Source organism: Astyanax mexicanus, chromosome 13 (genome assembly GCF_023375975.1).
Source record: "Astyanax mexicanus isolate ESR-SI-001 chromosome 13, AstMex3_surface, whole genome shotgun sequence".
Classification (NCBI taxonomy): Eukaryota; Metazoa; Chordata; class Actinopteri; order Characiformes; family Acestrorhamphidae; genus Astyanax; species Astyanax mexicanus.
In genome coordinates this window covers 46,124,242-46,146,606 of record NC_064420.1, presented here as the reverse complement: position 1 = coordinate 46,146,606, position 22,365 = coordinate 46,124,242, and the positions used below count along the sequence as shown (strand labels likewise).

The 22,365-nt window shown below is 37.3% G+C and overlaps 1 protein-coding gene across 2 annotated transcripts in view; it reads left to right on the top strand.

Moving 5' to 3' along the window:
- The window catches only part of LOC103035372 (protein kinase C and casein kinase substrate in neurons protein 1), a 114,674-nt gene that overhangs the window by 46,939 nt on the left and 45,370 nt on the right, over positions 1-22,365 (top strand). Inside the window, exon 1 of one of the 2 annotated variants that reach the window (XM_022676807.2) lies at positions 11,770-12,146. The exons of the other annotated variant lie outside the window; for it this stretch is intronic. The gene's annotated coding sequence lies outside the window, so the exon portion shown is untranslated. Of the gene's footprint in view, positions 1-11,769; positions 12,147-22,365 lie in introns of those variants that run through there. 2 annotated transcript variants of the gene reach the window in all.

Here is a 22,365-nt window from a genome sequence, read left to right as displayed (position 1 = left end):
GACATCAAAGTATTCTTCCATTTCCTTTTTTCAGTTTTTATTTAAACCTCAAATGTCATGTAAATGCACTGGAACAGGTTTAAAAACTGTAAAAAGACAAAAAAAAAACGCCCCTCGTCCTTTAAATACACAAAGCACTTTCACGTTTTTCCCACCAGGTGCCGCTGATGTCCACTGTGTTATGAAGCTCCGAGTAATGAACCTTTTTTCGATACAATTAGGAAAAAGGCTTCAGTGCTTCAGAAAGCCTCGGTTTGCCATCACTACTTGTCGCTCTGTTGCTTTGTCGCAGCGAAAAATCACGTCCTGCCATAGGAAATGAATGGTCGCCTGTCGCTTTGTCGCTTTCCAGTGTGAACGCAGGGTAAGAATACAAAATGAACAAACGAGGCACACTTACTAAGTTCACAAAACAGACCTGGATTGAGGAAACACAAATACTCAGGAACACAAAACACAAAACTGGTACAAATACATACAGAAAGCAAAGATACAAAAGACTCGACCAGAAACACTCATACAAAGGGCTACTTATACACAAGGAGGGTGAGGACCGGTAATGAGGGGGCGGGGTTACAAACAAGACACAAGGTGACAACACTGATGGCTAGGGCAGGGCTAGGGCGGGGCTAGGGCGGAGGCAGGGCAATAACAAAACAATGCCATGTGCTCAAAAAAGCACATGGCTGGAAACACAAGACAGGAAACGAGGGCAGGAGCACAGAAAACTAAAAGAGGGAAAAACACAGGACAGGCATGGGCTAAGGTGTGACAGTAAAGAGTTTAGAGGGTTTGAAGGTTTAATATCTGTCTTTTCCTCGTCTTGCGTTCAAATAAAATCAACCGTGTTTAATATTATCGTAAGCCTTGAGACTCAGCTCACAAATAGTGACGTGAACAATGTTAACAACCAATAGGAGAAGAGCTACGGGAAGAGACAAGGCAAGAATATATTTTTATACGGCTGGCAGTTAATATACCTTATGTGGTTGTTACTTTAATATGTACAGTATTTTAAACACAGGTAGCACTTTAGAGTCATTTTATTTAAAATGATTTTATTTTGCACTATTTTGTCTTATTGTGCAGTTATTGTTATTTGTATTGTATTTATTGATACGAACAAGTTTAATAATTACACATTTTGCAGGAATGATGTTCTTTATTGCTTTATTAATTCTACCTAAAACAAAGGCAAACGTATAGCAGTGAAACTGTGATTCTTTGCTATATAATGTTGTATCAAAAAAGGGGGGGGGGGGGAGTAGGAGAAGCTTATAGGACGAGTTAAACACAAAATGTATTTTATTAAAAAATTATCAGGAACTAATTACAGTGTGGCAGAAAAAAACTGTTGATAGTGTATGGATACAGCATTGGATACAATCGCTAAATTGAGACATTGTTGCAAAAAAGCCTCTTGATTGGCTGAATAATTTACCTGAGAAGGAACCCTTTAAAAGCTCTGTCAGTGTTTGGGGGGCTGGGTGAGGTAAACTTAGAAACCAGCTCGGAAATCTGCTTACTATAATAGGTTTACCTGTGTGTGTGTGTGTGTGTGTGTGTATGTGTGTGTGTATGTGTGCGTCTTCATTAGCTAATCAACAGACCATGAACCACAGAAAGTCAAAGGCTTGCATCAAACTTAAAGTGGCAGTCCGTATCTTTGTTTCTGAGTTTCTGAGTGGAGAAGGGATACTGTGTTTAATGGTACCAGTGTGCTGAAACGACCATCCCTGCTAATTCTAATATATTCATTATAAAAACTGGGGTGTTAATTCACTTTTCGGGAGTTTCGGGAGTTCTTCTTCTGGCCACGTCACCCGTCTTTACGTACTTACGTCACATGTACAGCCTCTAAAAGAGGATCCGGCTCAGTTTTACTGAACGCGAGCGGCTGGTGGAGCATTGGAGACTTCAGGAGAAGAAACTCAGAGCTCAGTAACTCATTCACTCATAGTAAAAACAGAGCTCTCTCTCTCTCTGTCTCTCTCACTCTGACTGAACATAACCTGGAATCGGATTCATCCGCTCTGAAAGGAGACCGCATCACACCCGCCCAGTTTAAAATGATTCTTCCTCATGCTCGGCGCAATTACCTATTCTTACCAGAGAGGGCACCAAATTCCCTTAATTACAAAACTAACGGACATCAGCATTAATGTGAGATATGGTACATTACTGCAGTGATTAGCAGTGATTAGCATGGTGGTGTATGAGGTGTTAGTGAGTGTTGAGCTGGTGGTACAGTGAGTGGATCAGATACAGCAGTGATTAGCAGTGATTAGCATGGTGGTGGTGTATGAGGTGTTAGTGAGTGTTGAGCTGGTGGTACAGTGAGTGGATCAGATACAGCAGTGATTAGCAGTGATTAGCATGGTGGTGGTGTATGAGGTGTTAGTGTGTGTTGAGCTGGTGGTACAGTGAGTGGATCAGATACAGCAGTGATTAGCAGTGATTAGCATGGTGGTGGTGTATGAGGTGTTAGTGTGTGTTGAGCTGGTGGTACAGTGAGTGGATCAGATACAGCAGTGATTAGCATGGTGGTGGTGTATGAGGTGTTAGTGAGTGTTGAGCTGGTGGTACAGTGAGTGGATCAGATGCAGCAGTGCTGCTGGAGTTTTTAAACACTGTGTTTAATCATCACTTACTGTCCTCCACTCTATTACATGCCAAAAATGTAAATAATTAAAAATAATATGAAACTCTTCCAGAAATGTATTATATTTATCATAGTTTTACTGCTGCTTTAGTCTTTTACTCTATTTAATGATCTTAATGTTTCGTTTTAGTTTTTTTTGAAAAGCTTTTATTTTAAATACGTACTTCTTACGTAATCAGGGCACATATAATAATAGTTATAATGTGTAATAATTTAATTGTTATAATATGATTAGAATTACAAAATATAAAAATTACATTTATAATAATATATATATATATTTTTTTATTATGTACATAACTCGAAATAATATGTAACTTAAGAAATTGTATTTCTCGTATTTCTCAAGTTAACGAGAACCTTTAAAATAAAAAAAAGTGCAGTTATACTGCTGCTTTGGTCTTTCACACTGTTTAATCAACTGAGATACACGGGCATGTGTAAGTTCGGTTCTGACTCAAGTCTAAACCACTCTCTCTCTTATAGAGATTCATTATTTTAAAAATGACTAAAATTACTAAAAAAAATTAAATCGTTCATCGCAATAATTCTTGGGACAATATATCGTCCAGTAAAAACAGCTATTGTATTGTAAGAAGGAATACTTGGAAGAGACTCAGGCTCCAACCTTGATAACAGGACTACTGTTTATACCTACTGTATATAACAGCAGTTATTGTCCAGTAAAGTCCAAATTCTGGTTCCTGTCAGTTTTCTCTTGTTTTGCACTTGTTTTACTACCATGTAAGCTTTGTGTCAGTGTTCTACACTGGTGCAGACTGGTGTGAGACTGGTAAACACTGGTTTTCCTGCTGGTGCTATCTGCTGTGATGCTCATTAGAGAGCTGGGAAGCTGCTGGAAAGACTACAATGGAAAAACTACAGGATTTATATCCCTATTTCCTTAATTAATGTCAGTTTTCCTTATTTAAAACTGTGAGAAACATTTTGTAGAGCACAAAAGGTACAATAATGTGAAATAGTCCAGTTCAGAATTCTCTATATTATCTGTTCTTCTTTGTACGATTCTTCTTTCTGTCCAGAAGTGACGTGTGCTTATCTGCTGCTGTCACACTCCTCCAGACTTACACCTGTAATACACTTCAGCGACTGCAGCAGAGCAGACAGGAAAGTTGAGATATAGAGATGTCCTGATATAGAGATTATTTGCCCTCCATCCTGAATGTTGTCCAGTACAAAACTGGATCTTTGCCAAAGTGTTCAGTAAAATTACTTTATTTATTTAAACTAAAATAATGAGACATTCTGCTCATATTTATTTTAAAGGCTCCAGTCAGTGCTGGTTTACAGTTTTTCCCAAGTGTTTAAACACATTTCAAGAAACTTTCTCAGTTTCAGTTACAGTCATATGAAAAAGTTTGGGCACCCCTATTAATCTTACTCATTTTTAGTTCTAAATATTTGAGTGTTTGCAACAGCCATTTCAGTTTGATATATCTAATAACTGATGGACACAGTAATATTTCAGGATTGAAATGAGGTTTATTGTACTAACAGAAAATGTGCAATATGCATTAAACCACAATTTGACCGGTGCAAAAGTATGGGCTCCCTTATCATTTTGTTGATTTGAATACTCCTTACTCCTTACTCCTTAAAACTACTTTTTACTGACTTACTGAAGCACAGAATTGGTTTGGTAACCTCATTGAGCTTTGAACTTCATAGCCAGGTGTATCCAATCATGAGAAAAGGTATTTAAGGTGGCCAATTGCAAGTTGTTCTCCTATTTAAATCTCCTCTGAAGAGTGGCATCATGGGCTCATCAAAACAACTCTCAAATGATCTAAAAACAAAGATTGTTCAACATAGTTGTTCAGGGGAAGGATAGAAAAAGTTGTCTCAGAGATTTAACCTGTCAGTTTCCACTGTGAGGAACATAGTAAGGAAATGGAAGACCACAGGGACAGTTCTTGTTAAGCCCAGAAGTGGCAGGCCAAGAAAAATATCAGAAAGGCAGAGAAGAAGAATGGTGAGAACAGTCAAGGACAATCCACAGACCACCTCCAAAGAGCTGCAGCATCATCTTGCTGCAGATGGTGTCACTGTGCATCGGTCAACAATACAGCGCACTTTACACAAGGAGAAGCTGTATGGGAGAGTGATGCGAAAGAAGCCATTTCTGCAAGCACGCCACAAACAGAGTCGCCTGAGGTGTGCTTTTGCATACTTTCAGTTTTTCCACATTGCATGCACACAAAATATGGAACTATGCACACAAATCCTAAAACATGAAGCTCATGTTTTACATTGTAACTCCACACTGCTCTAAACTCTAAACACAATTCCACATGTTCTCACTCAAATATCATTCTAATTCACAGCTTTACAAGTCGCTAAACACAAATTGCATTATTTAGCACACCTTGCTCACCTAAGAATCACTGCCCTTCTAATACAAAACCCTAATTACCAAGAAGTCTCATACAAGTTGCACCTATGTAAACTTAATCAGAAGAACAGTTTAATCATTTGTCAGAGTATAAAAGAGGCCTCACGTGACTGATACAGGTTATGCGAGATGATGGAGCAACAGGAAGAGTCAGAGTAAAAGGACGAGGAAGAGGAAGAGGAAGGCAAATACGAGGGAATCTTTCAAGGAGGAACATCATTGGCAACCGTGCCATTGTCGATGTCCCTGGGCAGCGTGGTGGAAACATCACCATGTGTGCTGCCATTGGTCACCGTGGGGTCCTACATCACCATGCACTACTTGGTCCTTAAAACACTTGTTCCAATAGAGTGATTCTTTTCTGCAAGGAGGTGGAAAGTGCAGAAATGCAGACACCACAAGCGTGTGGCAATACTTCAGGCAATGGAGTAGGCATGTGGATAACATCCACACAGATGATTGCCAAGGATGGATTCGCCATGCAAGGCATTTTTTTCCTCGCTGTTTGGCGAGAGAGAATTTTGCAGCTGATGTAGATGAGGTCTCCTGGCCTGACCGAGATCAGGGGTCTGATGAACAGTGATCTGTTTCTTTGCATTTTGCAATAAATACATTTATAAATAAATAAATATAAAGAACAGGAAGCCAACATATTCCCATGGACTTCCCATGGTATGCATTTGAATTTGTACAGTGGCCTCATGAAGTCAAAAACATTACTAAATACTTCTGATAATAGTGCTTTGAATTGATCTTGTCAGTGTTTATTTGATGCTCTGCAGGAAAAAAGATTATAAATAGATGTGTTTGTTGTTTTGGTGAAGGAATCAGATTTGCTGGAGATTTGTGGAGTTTTAACAAAGCAGTTAATGTGTGTTTGTGTTTAGAGTTTTGAGAAATTGAGCCTAGAAAAAGTTTCTAGAAATGCGTTTAAACATTTAAGAAAAACTGTAAATGATGCAGTTTGTGTTTAGTGATTTGTAAAGCTGTGATTTAGAATGATATCTGAGTGAGAACATGTGGAATTGTGCTTAGAGTTTAGTAGTTTGGAGTCACAATGTCGACCCATGAGCTTCATGTTTTAGGATTTGTGTGCATAGTTCCATATTTTGTGTTTAAACAATGCGGAAAAACTGTGAAAATGTTTCTGGTAGAAAGTTTCAGCAAGTGTTTTTAAACAGCTTTTTCAAATAGACATGTCTGTTATGTAGAAGTAGTTAGTAGTAGATAGTGGATGAGAAGTGGATCTGTGTGTCTGTGTGAAGATTATTATCTGTGTGTGGTTGAATATCATTTGCAATTAGAAAATATACTTAAAAATATATATTAGGCCACTATGGTAAGGGAGCTCGCTGATTCGAATGCAAGTTATGCTGCTGGACATCAGCTGCAGGAGCCCTGAGAGAGCACAATTGGCTTCTGTGAGCTGATGTATCAGAACCGAGTTGCTGCGCTTTCCTCCGAGTGTTAGCGCTGTGATGCTACTCGGTAATACTGCATCAACAGCAGTTTGAAAAGAGGTGGAGTCTGAATTCACATGTATCGGAGGAAGCATCTGCTAGTCTTTACCCTCCTTTTGTTGTGGCATCACTTGTGATAGGGGATTTAATTGGTAGAGCAATTGACCTAGCTAATTTGGGAAAAAAAAAATATATATACTGTATATATATCAAACTGCAGACTCCTACCTGTTCTGTTACCCTCTTGAAGACTCTCCTCACTAATGTGGGCTGAGAGTAATACATAGCAGTAAAAACAAAGGATCGGCACTGGATTTGACTTAAAACAGATGTATTGTGACCCTGACCAGAAAGGATGGAGAGATGGATGGATAAATAAATGGATAGATAGATGCATCTTATTAAATATTGTTTATGAGTGTTTGTAAGATTAGAACTCCCAAATCCAGCTGCTCCCAACTGCCTCCTCCTGTCTCCTCCTCTTCTTGAGTTCTGCTCTTTCCACTGTCTGAGACGTCTGAGTGTATCACAGCTCGGGGCGGTTGCCAGTTGTTGCGTTATTGCGTACCGCAGTTGCTGACTTGTGGTTTTGTGGTGAGTTATCAGTTTTGGGTGAAGCCGTCAGAACCATGAGTGCCACCTCATTCAGGGCAGGAGGAACAGACACATATTTAAATATAGAAGTAGCTAATGAGGGCAGGGACGAGCGAGAGAGGAGAGAGAGGGAGAGAGAGAGAGAGAGAGAGAGAGGGATAGAGAGAGAGAAGGACAGCCTCATGCTGAAAGAGCTGGTTTGCCATCAGCTCCTCCAATGAACATGACTGTCGTTGCCAGCTGACGGCTGTGTGTATAACATGATGTCATTTTCCCTCGCTGTGATTGGTCAACCAAGGCCCAATGAGATCCAATTAACAGGGATTGAGCACACACACACACACACACACACACACACAGTGCAGGGCATGGTTTAATAAGAGCAGCAGTGTGTTAGCTGTCAGAGGTCTGTGTGTATTCATGTATTTATGTGTGCCTCTTAATTTTTCTTGCCCACTAAATAAGAGACCATTAAAAATGATGAGTTTCTTTGATTTTACCAAATTAAAAACCTCTGGAATATAATCAAGAGGAAGATGGATGATCACAAACCATCAAACCACCAAACTGAACATCTTGAATTTTTGCACCAGGAGTAAAGCAGCATAAAGTTATCCAAAAGCAGTGTGTAAGACTGGTGGAGGATAAAAATCAGGGTTATTGCATCAAATATTGATCTCTTAAAACTTGAACTATGAACTTGTTTACTTTGCATTATTTGAGGTCTGAAAGCATTTTTTTTTTTTTGTTATTTGAGCCATTTCTCATTTTCTGCAAATAAATGCTTTAAATGACTATATTTTTATTTGGAATTTGGGAAAATCTTCATTACTAAAATATGCATATGATTTTAAATAACATAAACAATTATACAATTAGAAGAATTAGAATAATATATACATTGCAAAAAGACAGCGATCAAGTGTGTGTGCATGTGTCTCTCTGTGTCTCTTCTTTTCTCTCTCTCTCTTCCTTTCTCTCTCTCTCCCTCTCTCTCTCTGTCTCTCATCTCTCTCTTTCTCTATTACCTTCTGTCTCTCTCTCTCCCCCTCCCTGTGTCTCATTTTCTCTCACTCTCTCTCTCTTCCTCTCTCTCTCTGTCTCATTTTCTCTCACTCCCTCTGTTTCTCTCTCTTCCTTTCTCTCTCTCTCTCTCTCTCTCTCATTTTCTCTCACTCCCTCTGTTTCTTTCTCTCTCTCTCTCTCTCTCATTTTCTCTTACTCCCTCTGTTTCGGTCATTTGCTCTCTCTTTCTCTCTGCGTGCGGTAGCTGTGGAGTGCCATCGAAAACACACACACACACACACACACACACACACACACACACACACACACACAGTCTCTTCTGGTGTCCTCTCAGTGAAAGACCACAATTCACAGCCTCTCCTTTACCCTGGCAACCAATCAGCCTGTGCTCACATGCCCTCAACACAGCGGCGTTATCTCCCACCACACATACATCACTCTCTCTCTCTCTCTCTCTCTCTCTCTCTGTATCTTCTGTCTTCTTCTGCTTCAGCATACATTTCCTTATTCGTCTCTCTCTGTTTCTCAGTTTTGTCTCTTATTCTGTCTTTCTGTCTCTCTCCCAGCCTTTATTCAGTCTCACACATTTTATATGTCCCTTATTTCATCCTCCTTTCTTTCTCCTTGTATTTCTTACCCTCTTATTTATGTCTCTCCATTTTTATTCTGTCTTTCTGTCTCTCTCTACACTTTTATTCAGTCTCACACATTTTATATTTCTCTCATTTCATCCTCCTTTCTTTCTCCTTATATTTCTTACCCTCTTATTTATCTCTCTCCATTTTTATTCTGTCTTTCTGTCTCTCTCCACGCTTTTATTCAGTCTCACACATTTTATATTTCCCTCATTTCATCCTCTTTTCTTTCTCCTTATATTTCTTACTTTTAGTCTCATTTCTCTCTCTCCTTTTCATTCTGTTTTTCTGTCCTGTCTTTCAGGCTATCTGTCTCTGTCCCATCTTTTCTATTATTCTCCATTTCCCTCTTTCTCTTGACCTACCTGTCTTACTGACCCCTTCTCTATCATTCCCTCTCTCTCTTAACTGTTTCTCTCTTTTCAGTCTCTTTTGATCCCTTTCTTTCCATTCTTTTATTTTCTCTCTCATCATTATTACACTCTGTCAATTTTCAACAACTGTCTGTCTACCTGTCCATCATCCTATTTATCTCTCCAAAGAGAGATGAATCAATTTCTCCTGTTTTTGTTGGATCTATCTATCTATCTATCTATCTATCTATCTATCTATCTATCTATCTATCTATCTATCTATCTATCTATCTATCTATTTGCCTTTCCTCTCTTTCTACACATTTTTCTCTCAAACTCTGTATATATGGCTCATCTTTTATGCTTCATTGTTCTTTCCTTAATTTTTTTCTCTCTCTATTTCCTCTATTTTGACAGTTGTTTCTTGTTTTCCATCTCTCCATTTATCTTTACTTGTCTTCCTTTGAACTGGAAGAAACTCAGAAGACGGGACCCATCCTCCTCTGGTCAAAACTGTGTATAAATTATTGATAAAAAGAAATCACTAAACATCTCCATTGATCTAATAAGTTTAGGTGCTCTAATATAATCATAATAGGTATATAGGTATGGTAGTAATAATACAAATAATGATTATGGTTACTGGTAATAAAAAAAATAATGCATATATTAAAAAGAATAGGAACAGAAACTTGAGTTCTTGAGTTCATGTAAAACTTAAATATATTTGGTAGTAGTGCATGGGCAGCTACCATTTTTTCCTCACTATGAGGCGCACTTAAAAAATCATCAGTGCACCTATTAATCCAGTGCATTTTATCTATGTATGAATTTTACCAGTCAGGTATTAAGGAGCAGTAAAGCCACTCCACTGAAGTACAGAGTTATACAGGAGTTTCAGTTTAGTTCTCCAGCACTAAGACTGGAGCAGCATTAGCATTAGCCACTAACTGCTAAGTGCTAGCACTAAGTGCTAGCCCTTGAGCCATTCAGAGGTGAGAATTGTCAACCTGTAGCCTGCTGCTAGCCCTGGCTAGCACTGCTGGAGCAGCATTAGCATTTCCTGAAATGTTTTTTTAGCTTTACTTATCTTAGTTACCCCACCACCACCCAGTGGCAAGACCTGCTGAATGAGAAGGGAAACTGAGAGGACACCAGAAGAGACTGTGTGTGTGTGTGTGTGTGTGTGTTTTCGATGGCACTCCACAGCTACCGCACGCAGAGAGAGAGAGAGAGAGAGAGAAAGATACAGAGGGAGTAAGAGAAAATGAGAGAGAGAGAGAGAGAGAGACCCCTGTTCCTTACTAGTGTTGCTTAAAATGCACCTTATAATTTGGTGCGCCAGATGTATGAAAGGAGTGAAGAAAATGTGATCAGATTATCAGAGTGTGATTATCTAATGACTCCAGTATATCTGACTGTAACAGCCTAACTAAAGGCAGAGAACCAGAAGGTAACATAGACACGGAGGCTCCCTGAAACACCGGCATCCACCCACTCCACCATCCTTAAATCTGAGTGATTGTGAGCAAGTGGTGGAATGACAGCATCAGCATCTCTCTACCACAGTTTATCACAAATACTTTACAGTGTTTTTGAGCAAAGGTGGAAAAAGTACTGAAAATTGTAATTAAGTAAAAGTACATTTACTTTGCTAAAATTCTACTCAAGTAAAAGTAAAAATACCCATCTAAAAATCTACTTGAGTAAAATTAAAAAAGTATTTGATTTAAAATGTACTTTGAGTAAAACTTACATAGTTACTTTTAATTATTTGATGTAAAAAAGTACAAATCACAAATTAAATAGTTATTAAATCAAATAATTTGAACCTTTTAGGCAGTATTTGTTCAGACCACCCCATTAAACATTTTTCAAGAACAAGTGGCATAGATTTCTATGAACCATTTTTTTTCTCTACTGTTAAAAAGTTATAAAGTTATGGTCATATAGGTGACTATAAACTGTATTTATATAGTTTAACAGTTCATTATTATTTTTAACTTGCCATTGCTCTGCTTTAACTGCTATTTACATGTTTTTTTAACATCCAAGCAGATTGTTTAATGTACCCAATAAAAACTTGGAACATGGAATTATCATGAAAAACATGAAACGTACAAAAAAACTGTTGGTCAGTGCATGTGAAGTGCGGTAAAGAAGCGCATATCGATGGGTAGCATAACTCGTCAGAACACCGGTTCCCCCGAGCCGCACACACAGACCCCAGGCTACACACCTAATTTACACAGGGTCTCTCCCGCTAACTGTGATAAACACTGCTGGGAGAAGTTCAGCTGCGCTGCCATGGAGAACAAAACTCATTTTTTTTTTTAATTCAGACAATTCGTTTTTTTTCCCCCAACATTTTATTTGTTACTCAGTAACTCTGAGTTTTCTAATGTAAAGATGTAAATTACTTGTGTCTAAATGAACTTGAGTAAAAGTAAAATTACCTATTTTAAAAACTACTTTAAAAATTACAAATTACTCATAAAATCTACTTAATTATAGTAATGTGAGTAAATGTAATTAGTTACTTTTCTACTTTCTTGGTTTTCAGTGTAGAGTAAACTTTAGTAAGTTGAATTATTTTTTTTTTGGCAAGTTCAACCATTTATTAATTTATCAGACTGCAGGTTGCTTGTGTCAGACTTTTTGAATCTCTCTCTCTCTCTCTCTCTCTCTCTCTCTCTCTCTTTCTCCTTTGCACTTCCCTCCCCCAACCCCTTGCCTTGTATAAGCCATTCAAGTAGAACATTGCCGGATTATCCCTCCTCCATTCAGAGGGGTTCTGTGGGGCACAGGTTCCAACTAAATCAGCCAGAGCCTCAGACGCTCAGCGCCCATACTGACCGGCTCACAGTATAGAAACCATCAGACTTCACCAGAAACTTCACTGGAAACTTCTTAAAAACTTCGTCTGGAGTTTTCTCAACTTTATTTAATCAGATTTCTTCTTTATTGAGGTCGAATTAAACCTTTTGGATGGGTTCACTGTGGGTAAGTGTGTGGAAATTCTGTATTTCTTATTAAAACAATAAGAAATGCCTTTGTTTAGTCCACTTGTTGGAGTAGGAATGTGTCCCTATTGTTTTTGTTGTATTCTCAGTAGTTACTGTAAGTGAATTCAACTGTTATGTAACAGGATTGTGAATCCGCTGAAAAGTTTTGTTCAGCTTGGCTGAGAACATTTCATTTGTTGGACTTGCTTAAAATATTTATAATAATATAATTATATATATATAGCTCTGGAAAAAAAAAATAAGAGAGCACTTCTGTTTCTGAATCAGTTTCTCAGATTTTGCTATTTATAGGTTTATTTGAGTAAAATGGACATTGTTCTTTATTATATAAACTACGGACAACATTTCTCCCAAATTCCAAATAAAAATATTGTCATTTAGAGCATTTATTTGCAGAAAATGAGAACAGTAAAAATAACAAAAAAGATGCAGAGCTTTCAGACCTCAAATAATGTAAAGAAAACAAGTTCATATTCATAAAGTTTTAAGAGTTCAGAAATCAATATTTGGTGGAATAACCCTGGTGGTTTTTAATCACAGTTTTCATGCATCTTGGCATCATGTTCTCCTCCTCCACCAGTCTTACACACTGCTTTTGGATAACTTTATGCTGCTTTACTCCTGGTTTGATGGCTTGTGATCATCCATCTTCCTCTTGATTATATTCCAGAGATTTTCAATTTGGTAAAATCAAAGAAACTCATCATTTTTAAGTGCTCTCTTATTTTGGTTGACTGTATTACTGTATTTGTTGTGGAATCTCTAGTTTAAGCGAATTCAGCTTATTTCTATGCGCTGGCTCGTCTGCATCTGATCTATTATTGGTGCATTAATGGCTTTGCACGTAGTTTCAAATTGGTAAAGAATCAATTTGGCTATAGAAATGTGTTATGATTATTTAGACCTTTATATGGCTATTTACACTTTACCTCACATACTGTAGCTTTCTGTTATAACCAAACAAAGGTCGTCCTGCTTTGGCATCAATCAGAAAATAACCATTTAAAATACTTAACAATTTTGTGGGTGTGCATTTATTTATATCTGACAAATTATGTCTGAAATTGTTCAAAACATTTAAATTTTTATTTTATAAATACTTTATTAGGCCTGTTGTGATCTTTTTTTCTTTTTTTTTTTAATGGGTGATTTATAATCCCAAAAATGATTGCGATAAATTATATTATTTCTTATTATTTAACAAAATTAAATACTACTGATATAATGATAAGCAAAACAGAATAGCATACCAATTATTAACAAATTGTACCCTTTTAAATACAACAACAGAATTGTAATTAGACATTTCTTTTCCATGTGACAATAATAAAAAAAAGTTGAGATATGAAGCTGAAACAGACTTAAAATAATCGATTTCAATTTATTCAGTTTAATTTAGTAAATGAAATAATTAATTAGAATAAAAAATAAATAACCTACCGTATAAGTGAATAAATTACATAATTTAGCTTTTTGGTTGTGTTGTAGTGACTAAAATCGCCTAGCTAAGATTTGAACAGTTTAATTTTACATTAAATTTTTTTTCATCATTTTCATAAGAAAAAAAGAGACAAAGCCTGCTGTCTCGAACATCTGAATCAAGTATCAAAGCTTAAATGTAAAAAAGATGTTGTTAGTATAGTAGACGAGTATAATGTCGCTGGCCAATAAGAAACAAGTATCTCCATTTTTGTCCGTTTTTAGTTTACTACATAATTTGAACAGACAAATTGTTCCTTACACTGTGCCAAAATTTCTCTATAAATGGACCAATAGACATTCTTCAAAATGACCTGAAATGAACTTTTTTTACATTGACTTCCATTGAAAGTTTAGAAGGTTTCTCTCTTCTGTAAAGTTGCCTTTTTTTTTTGCAGATACTTGTTTTTCATTGGACAGCGTCGTATTTTTGGAGGTACTTGTTTTTCATTGGACAAAAAACTAATTTCAATAATACTTGGGTAAAAACAGATAGGTGCTATTCTTTAAACATAACATTATCTATTTTTGCAAAGAACTCTTCAAATAGTGATGTAAAAAGTAAAATTACTGTATAGTATTTTCTCTCTCTGTGCAGCTGAAGATATAAACGTATGCGTGAGGGAATTGTCTGTGCTCTCATCTTGGATCCCGGGCAATTAGAGCTAATCCACAGTCAAGCTCACCGTCGTAACTCTAAAGGCCGTCCAAAAGAAATCGGCTTACTCAGCAATGATTACAGACCACTCTTAGATAGACCGTGTCCGAGACAGAGCAGCAAATGACAATTACCTGCTGGATTGGCATAAAGTAAAAAGTGTTAAACAGACCAGAATTTGATTTAGATTTTAGATTCTTCAAAGTAGCTCCTCTTCCTTAGATTAGACACACTTGGTTAGTTTTGCACATCTCTGCTGGATTTTCTCAGTCAGTTTTATGAGGTAGCGTCTCCTGGAATTCAGGCTTTCAGTTAACAGCTGTGGTGAACTCATCAAGAGTTAATTACTTGAATTTCTTGTCTCTTAATAAAGTGTTTGAGAGCATCAGTTAAAGTAAAGTAGTGAAGAGGTAGAGTTACAGGTATACAGTGAATAGTGAATATTTGAGGAATGTTCGAATCCAGGTTATGTGAAGCAAAAAAAAAAATCAGTCAATGCAAAAAGAAGAATTTCAAGAACTATGAACGTATCCTCAAATGCAGTCACTACAGAGACCATCAAACCAGATATGATGATGAAACTGGCACTCATCAGGACCAAGAGTTAACAACCTCAGATAAGAGCACCTAAATAATGCTTCACATTTAGTATTTTGGTTTGTTTAACACTTGTAAGTTACTACATGATTCCTTATGTCAATTAATCAATCAATCAGTCAATCAATCAGTCAACATTTATTTTTACTCATGGAAAAAACATTCAGGGTGACCCTCATTTACAGTGTGGCCGAGCCTTTACAGTATAAAAGGGATTGAAAACATTTAATTAGAAATTAGAAATAATATAGAAAAAAGTTGTAAAAAATATATAAATAAAGGAAATACTAATTTTAAATCAACATTTAATATATATATGAATAAAATATACATGTAAAATATAAAATTCAAAAAACCCATAAACACAAATTGACATATAACATATATAGTTTATCAAATCTAATAAAAAGAAAAAGATAATAATAGTAAAAGTAAAGTAAAATGATAAGAATGATCAAATGAATAATAATGAACGAAGAACATAGAAACCAAAATATAAAACATTAGAATAAATAAATAAATACATTTAAATGAAAAACTAAAAGTATTAATTTACAGTGTAGAAAAAAAGCTAAGAGTTCATTTTGACTGTTCTTTCTCTGTTTTAAAAGATACATTTTGATTTTTTAAAATAATTTTAAATGACATTAATGATATTTTACTGTGACAGGATGGACAACTCAAGCTTTAACTCTTTAAGCTCAGTATTCAAAGACAATATGATAAATGCAGTATTAATTAAATGAGAATTTAATATTAATAATAGCTGAAAATGCAGCAGCAAGTCTTTTCAGTCCCTTGGAAATAAAACAATATGAAGGTTGTGAAGTAACTGATGTATTTCTAAATCCTCTTCAGAACTTTAAGAAAACATATTAATATATTTCAAAACTGTCTTATTTAATCAGCTAGACAGCACGTGGACGATTTTATACAGAAAACAGTATCAAATGTAGAAAAAGTTCTTTAAAGTGAAGGTTATTATTCATCTATATGTGTAATAATGTGTTTATTTAAAGTAAATCTGTTTAGATGAAGTTTAAACTGCTTAGAAATGCTGTAGCCAGAAAAGGCGTGTTATATTAATATTGACCCGCTTCTCTCTGCCATATGGTTTTGTTCTTCAGTAACTGCTTTACTGAGCCTTTCCTTCAGTGCTGTTTCCTCTCTTCCTGCATTTCTAGCCTGAATTGACCCAAATAGCCACGTGCTCAATCCCCCACAATCCCCTCCAGCGCTGGAGATCCTTCTTCATTCCACATGGCAACTCAAATATAAGGTCTTTTGGAGAGCATTGTGTGTAACGTACAGTATATATGTACAGTATATTTCAGAGAAGGAGAGTTTTCTGCATCTACAGAACTGTATATACCAATGCTAATTACAGTATACTTAGCTTTTAACCACATATTAGCATCTATTAGCATCCAGTGATCCTATAAACCGTCTCGATCTCTTTGGTCTTCTGCTGCCGGGCTTCTTAAAGTCCCATCTTCTAAACTCTGTGGATTTGGTGATCAGGCGTTTTCCAGACTCTCTCTTTGACTATGAAACTCTCTACCAATTGTGGTTAAAAAAAAAATCTACCAAATGAAAATCTAATCTCAATACTCTGTCCCCTCTGTTTAATTAGCTCTCCCACTCATTTCTGCTGTCTAGTTATTATATTATTACTGCGAACTGTCGAACCTTTAATTCTTGTTAATCTCTTTAGTGTGTGAATCTTATACCTACTACAATTGTACTATACTGCTATGATTGTAAGCGTTTTGGGTTCTAGAAAAGCTCTATGGATGAATGGATGGATGGATAGGTTGGTGGGTAGATGGATGGATGGATAGATTGGCTGGTGGATGGATGGATGGATGGATGGATTGATGGGTGGATGGATGATTAGACTGATGAAGGGATGGGTTGGTAGGTGGACGGATGGATAGATTGGCTGGTGGATGGATGGATGGTTGATTAGATTGATGAAGGGATGGGTCGGTAGGTGGACGGATGGATGGATGGATGGATGGATGGATGGATAGGTTGGTGGGTAGATGGATGAATGGATGATGGATGGATAGGTTGGTGGGTAGATGGATGGATGGATGGATGATGAATAGATATGTTGCTGGGTAGATGGATGGATGGATGGATGGATGGATGGATGGATAGGTAGGTGGAGGGATGGATAAATGGATATGTTGGTGGATAGATGGATGGATGGATAAGCAGGTGGATGGATGGATGGATAGTTTGGTGGGTATATGGATAGATGAATGGATAGGTTGGTGGGTAGATGGATGGATGGATAAGTTGGTTGGTAGGTGGATGGATGGATGATGGATAGATATGTTGGTGGGTAGATGGATGGATGGATGGATGGATGGATAGGTAGGTGGATCGATGGATAAATGGATATGTTGGTGGATAGATGGATGGATGGATAAGCAGGTGGATGGATGGATGGATAGTTTGGTGGGTATATGGATAGATGAATGGATAGGTTGGTGGGTAGATGGATGGATGGATGGATGGATGGATGAATGCATGGATGGATGGATGAAAAGGTTGGTTGGTAGATAGACAGACAGACAGACAGACAGACAGACAGACAGACAGACAGACAGACAGACAGATAGATAGATAGATAGATAGATAGATAGATAGATTAAGCACTCAGCAATAATCTCTCCTTTATTTCACAGTAAGTTTCTGTGATTGGTTTACTGCTTTATTTCTCACTTTTCAGTTCTGAAGTGTAATCCAGTGTCTGATGAGAGCTCTGTGTCGTCTCTGAGTTTCCCTAAGACTGTGTTCATGTTTACACCAGCTCAGAGCCTCATATCAACACATGGGCTAATAAACAAAATTTTGAATCATTGATTTGAATTTGCATTTGATTCCTGAACTGATTCACTCAATCAGTTAATAGCTATAGCAAGCGAATACTGTAAATCTATCAATCTAATTGAAATACTTTTTCACAGAGGGCTAGATTGATTTGGATATTTTTTTTTCCTTTACTAAAAATGCTTTTTATATTTACTCAGGTTATCTTTGTCTGTTTGTTTATTAATTGGACAAATATGAGTATGACAAAAAGGAAAGAAATATTTTAATGTAATGGCTGGTGTGAGTACACACTGGTGTGAAGCCTGTAATGCAGGAGTGTGATCAGTCGCATGTTCATATGCAGTTATGGAGGAGTGAATGAAAACACTGGTACTACATGTTGCTCAGATAGAGCTGTATTATACCAGACGACTGTAAACATGACCTGCTGTCCCGCTATCAAAGGGGATTAGGAGGATTGGGTGTGTCACATTGGGTGACAGGTTCCTCCCTGTGGGGCCTAATTCCACACTGCATGCTGTTATAGTGTTATAGTGCACAGACTAGTGCATACTAAAGGACGTGATGATTCTAGCACACAGCATTAACTACACTATGTATATAAGTATACATTACCACTGCTAGATATAGAGGGTTAAGAATCATCAGCATCTGCCGATATGTCCAATATTTAAACCCATATTTGCTGATGTATTGTATTGTATGCTGAAATATGATCAAGTGCTGCTGGCTGCGCTACTACAATTGGCCAACACTGGCTGTGCTATGTTTTTACACAGATTTAAGCTCATTTTTATTTATTAGTTGTAAAGGATGGATGAATGAGGTGGGGTGGGGAGCAATCAACATCTTGACCTTACTAGCAATCTAGTCACTGAAGCCACCACACAGTAGCTATTAACTGTTTAAAGCTTATTATGAAGAAAAAAGGCCATAAAACATTGAAACTGCATCTTAAACAATGATAAAATGTAGGTTATTGTCATGATAGAGCATAGCTCAGACACGCACAGATACAAATCAAAATATAAATGATTAAATAAAGTGTAAGATAAAGATAAAGGGATGGTCAGACAAAGCAAGGTCAATATCGATCAACAGCAGCAACAAGGAGATAGCATAGCAGGAACGATAAACAGTCCAGAGGTTAAAACACAGCAAGGCAATATCAGATATAAAAATCAAGTGTGGTAGTACAAAGCAGGGTCAAAATGAGAGAGTAACGCAGGCAATGAAAAAAAAGCACTGTACGAGGATAAACCGTCAATACTCAGCTAAGACTTAAAGCAAATGAGGCCCTTTTATAGGGTTAAACCTTTATAGGCTAGTACTCAGGTGACCTGCTTCCTGGCTACCTTCAGGTGACCTCAGGATTGAGTGTGATGTCAGTGTACTGTGTATCCTGGGCAATGTAGTCTGGAGGCTGCAGAGATAGGAGCACTTTCAGTATTAGGTGTGACAGTTATCGTAGTTTTTATGATTCTCATAGCCCTCTAAAAATCTTGTATCATGTACCTCTAAAAATCTTCCTCTTGCCTAACAAAGACTTGCCAAAGACGGAACTTCTGGTCATACCAGTAAAACCATCTTTTCAACACAACTTCTCTATAAGCATCGACTCTCTCTCTCTCTCTCACCGACAAAGGTTGCTAGGAACCTGGGTGTTCTGGTTGATGACCAACTCTCCTTCACGCACCATGTGGCCTCAGTTGCTCGATCCTGCAACTTTGTGCTGTATAACATCAGAAAAATTAGACCGTTTCTGACGCAACAGGCCACCCAACTCCTGGTACAAGCAGTTGTCATCTCACACCTCGACTACTGCAATGCCCTGCTAACTGACCTCCCGGCCTGCGTAGTAAAACCACTCCAAATGATCCAGAATGCAGCAGCACATCTGGTCTTCTACCAACCAAAACGGGCACATGTCACCCCACTGCTCATTGAGCTCCACTGGCTACCAGTTGATGCTCGCATCAAATTCAAAACTCTTACAATCGCCTACAAGGTGATGACAGAACAGCTCCTTCCTACCTGCACTGATCACTCCTGAAGGCTTACGCCACCTCCCGGCCGCTGCACTCCTCCAATGAACGTCACCTCGCTTTACCAAACAAACACTCACACAAAGCAATCCAGACTGTTCTCATACAGAGTTCCCCAATGGTGGAACAAACTACCTTCCACTACCAGATCAGGAGAATCTCTCGCTATCTTTAATAAACTCCTGAAGACAGAGCTCTTCAAAGAGCACTTACTCTCCTAACATCTCTAACTAACTACCTTCTACTACCAGATCAGGAGAATCTCTCGCTATCTTTAATAAACTCCTGAAGACAGAGCTCTTCAAAGAGCACTAACTCTCCTAACACCTCTAACACAATAACTACTTCTAACCTCATTTCCTTCTTCCCCTCCTTCACTCCTCTATCTCTTTATTTCCCTTTGACCTCCTTTAAGCCCTATCTAAAATGGTTTATCTTAATTCCTATTACTTTTGTACTTGACTTTTGTAAGTCGCTTTGGACAAAAGCGTCTGCCAAATGTAATGTAATGTAATGTAACAATAATTGGGACACCCTACTTCTAGACGTGGACATTAGAAACAGAGAGGTAGAGCTAAGCATAAAGGGCAAGGGGTTAAATGGGATTGGACCTACATAGATAGAGTGAAGGACAGTGAATGATGATTAGACACAGTGTTTAAAAACTCCAAGAGCACTGCTGCATCTGATCCACTCACTGTTCCACACCACCACTATGCTAATCAGTGCTAATCACTTGCAGTGCTGAGAATAAATGAACCACCATGCAAATAACCCAAACCAGGAAGTACAGGTGGTTATAATCTAATGCTTGATTGATGTATACTGTATTGTATCAGTACAGAGTCGGCACACAGTGTATCTGTGGGTCGTTCAGCTGCTTATATGTTTGGCTCAGCAGATTTTTGCACAGCCCATAGAGCACCAGGGCCACGTACCAGGGCCTGTATTTCTGGACTGAACCATGTGGGAAGTAGCGGGGGCCCGCTGATGTAATACAGCCAGGTTCACTGATTCATATGAAGTTAAACAGCAGAGGAGCCAGACTGACAGATCTGATAGAGAATAGATGCTTATTTGTAGATTTATCAATACAAATAAGTTATATTATTATATAATATTACTTTAAAAAGAAGATTCCTATGTAAAGGGTTTACAAACATGTTATTACACAGTTATAAAACATTAATAGAACAGTCATTACTTGTGATTTCACATTCATTTACACTGTTCAACCTCAGATCTTTCCATCAGTCAGCATTAGCATATCTAATAACATAATAACATGGAAAGTCAATTTAGTCATTGAGTTCATGTTAGTATGCACCACATTAGGATTGCTGGATACATAATTAATCTAAATAATCAAATGATTCAAGTTATTAACAGATATGTTAATCCTGACTGAAAGACAAAGATCAGCATCCAGAAAGTATAAATCAACGTGGAACCACTACTTGACAAAACAACACTGTTACCTTTCTATGTATGTGTTGTAACTGCTTATTAATGTGTTATAAAGTATTAACAACATGTTTAATAACCATTAATAAAATCCTTTATACAGTATTATTACAACACTTTATAATGGAGTCATATTTGTACTTTATAGGCAGACAGACAGACAAATAGATTAATAAACAGACAGACAGACAGACAGGCAGACATAGATAGATAGATAATAAAATTTAATTTAAAGTTAACAAATTTACAGATGTACAAACCATTAATAAACTCCTTTATTAACTATTTATAAACTCTTTATTTTCAAGTGGTATATATTATAATATAGTTGTATCATGCTTTTGGTCCCACTTTATAATTAGTGTCACGTTAACAGTCCATGTAATAAAACAGTGTAACTATTATTGGGATCTTGTGAATATAAATCGGAATTGGAATTAAATCGATTCTTTAAATCAGTAGTGATATCCAACCCTTATTGTAGCAATTTTGTGGGAGGGGTCTAAAAGGGAAATATTATTATGCAAAACTCACTTTTTGCATGCCCCTATAATAAACACCCCAAACACCAAAAAAAATCCATCCATTTTCATGTGAATCAGCTGAAACAGTTTGGTGTCAGGAATCATATGAGCTTCTATGTGCCGTTTGGATGCTCCTCCTTAATTGTGATGTCATTAAACCACCCTGGCTCCACCCCGTACCCTCAACCCACACCAGAGCCCCACAAACTAGATCTTTTAATTGAAAGACTAAAGCCTTTTTAGTCATTGTGGTTAAGAACCGCAGACATTACACAGCAGGGTTTGCCAGCAGACTTCGTCTGAGGGACGGATCTATACCTACTGTTTGTGGCAAGTTAGCAGATGAGGGAGATGAAAGAACTTATCTAATAATACATTTTGTGTTTCCATCGCTGATAAGCATGAACTAGCTTGTTTGTGTTTTGCCATTTAGCACAATACATACAATGTAGTAAACACTTGTGTGGCCAGAAACAGCTTATTTGCATAAAAGTGACAGAGCCCTTAGATGGCTCATTCCAAAAGGGATTGAAACTCTTTATGTGGGAAAGATCTTTTTTTGCAAAAACTCACTTTTTGCATGCC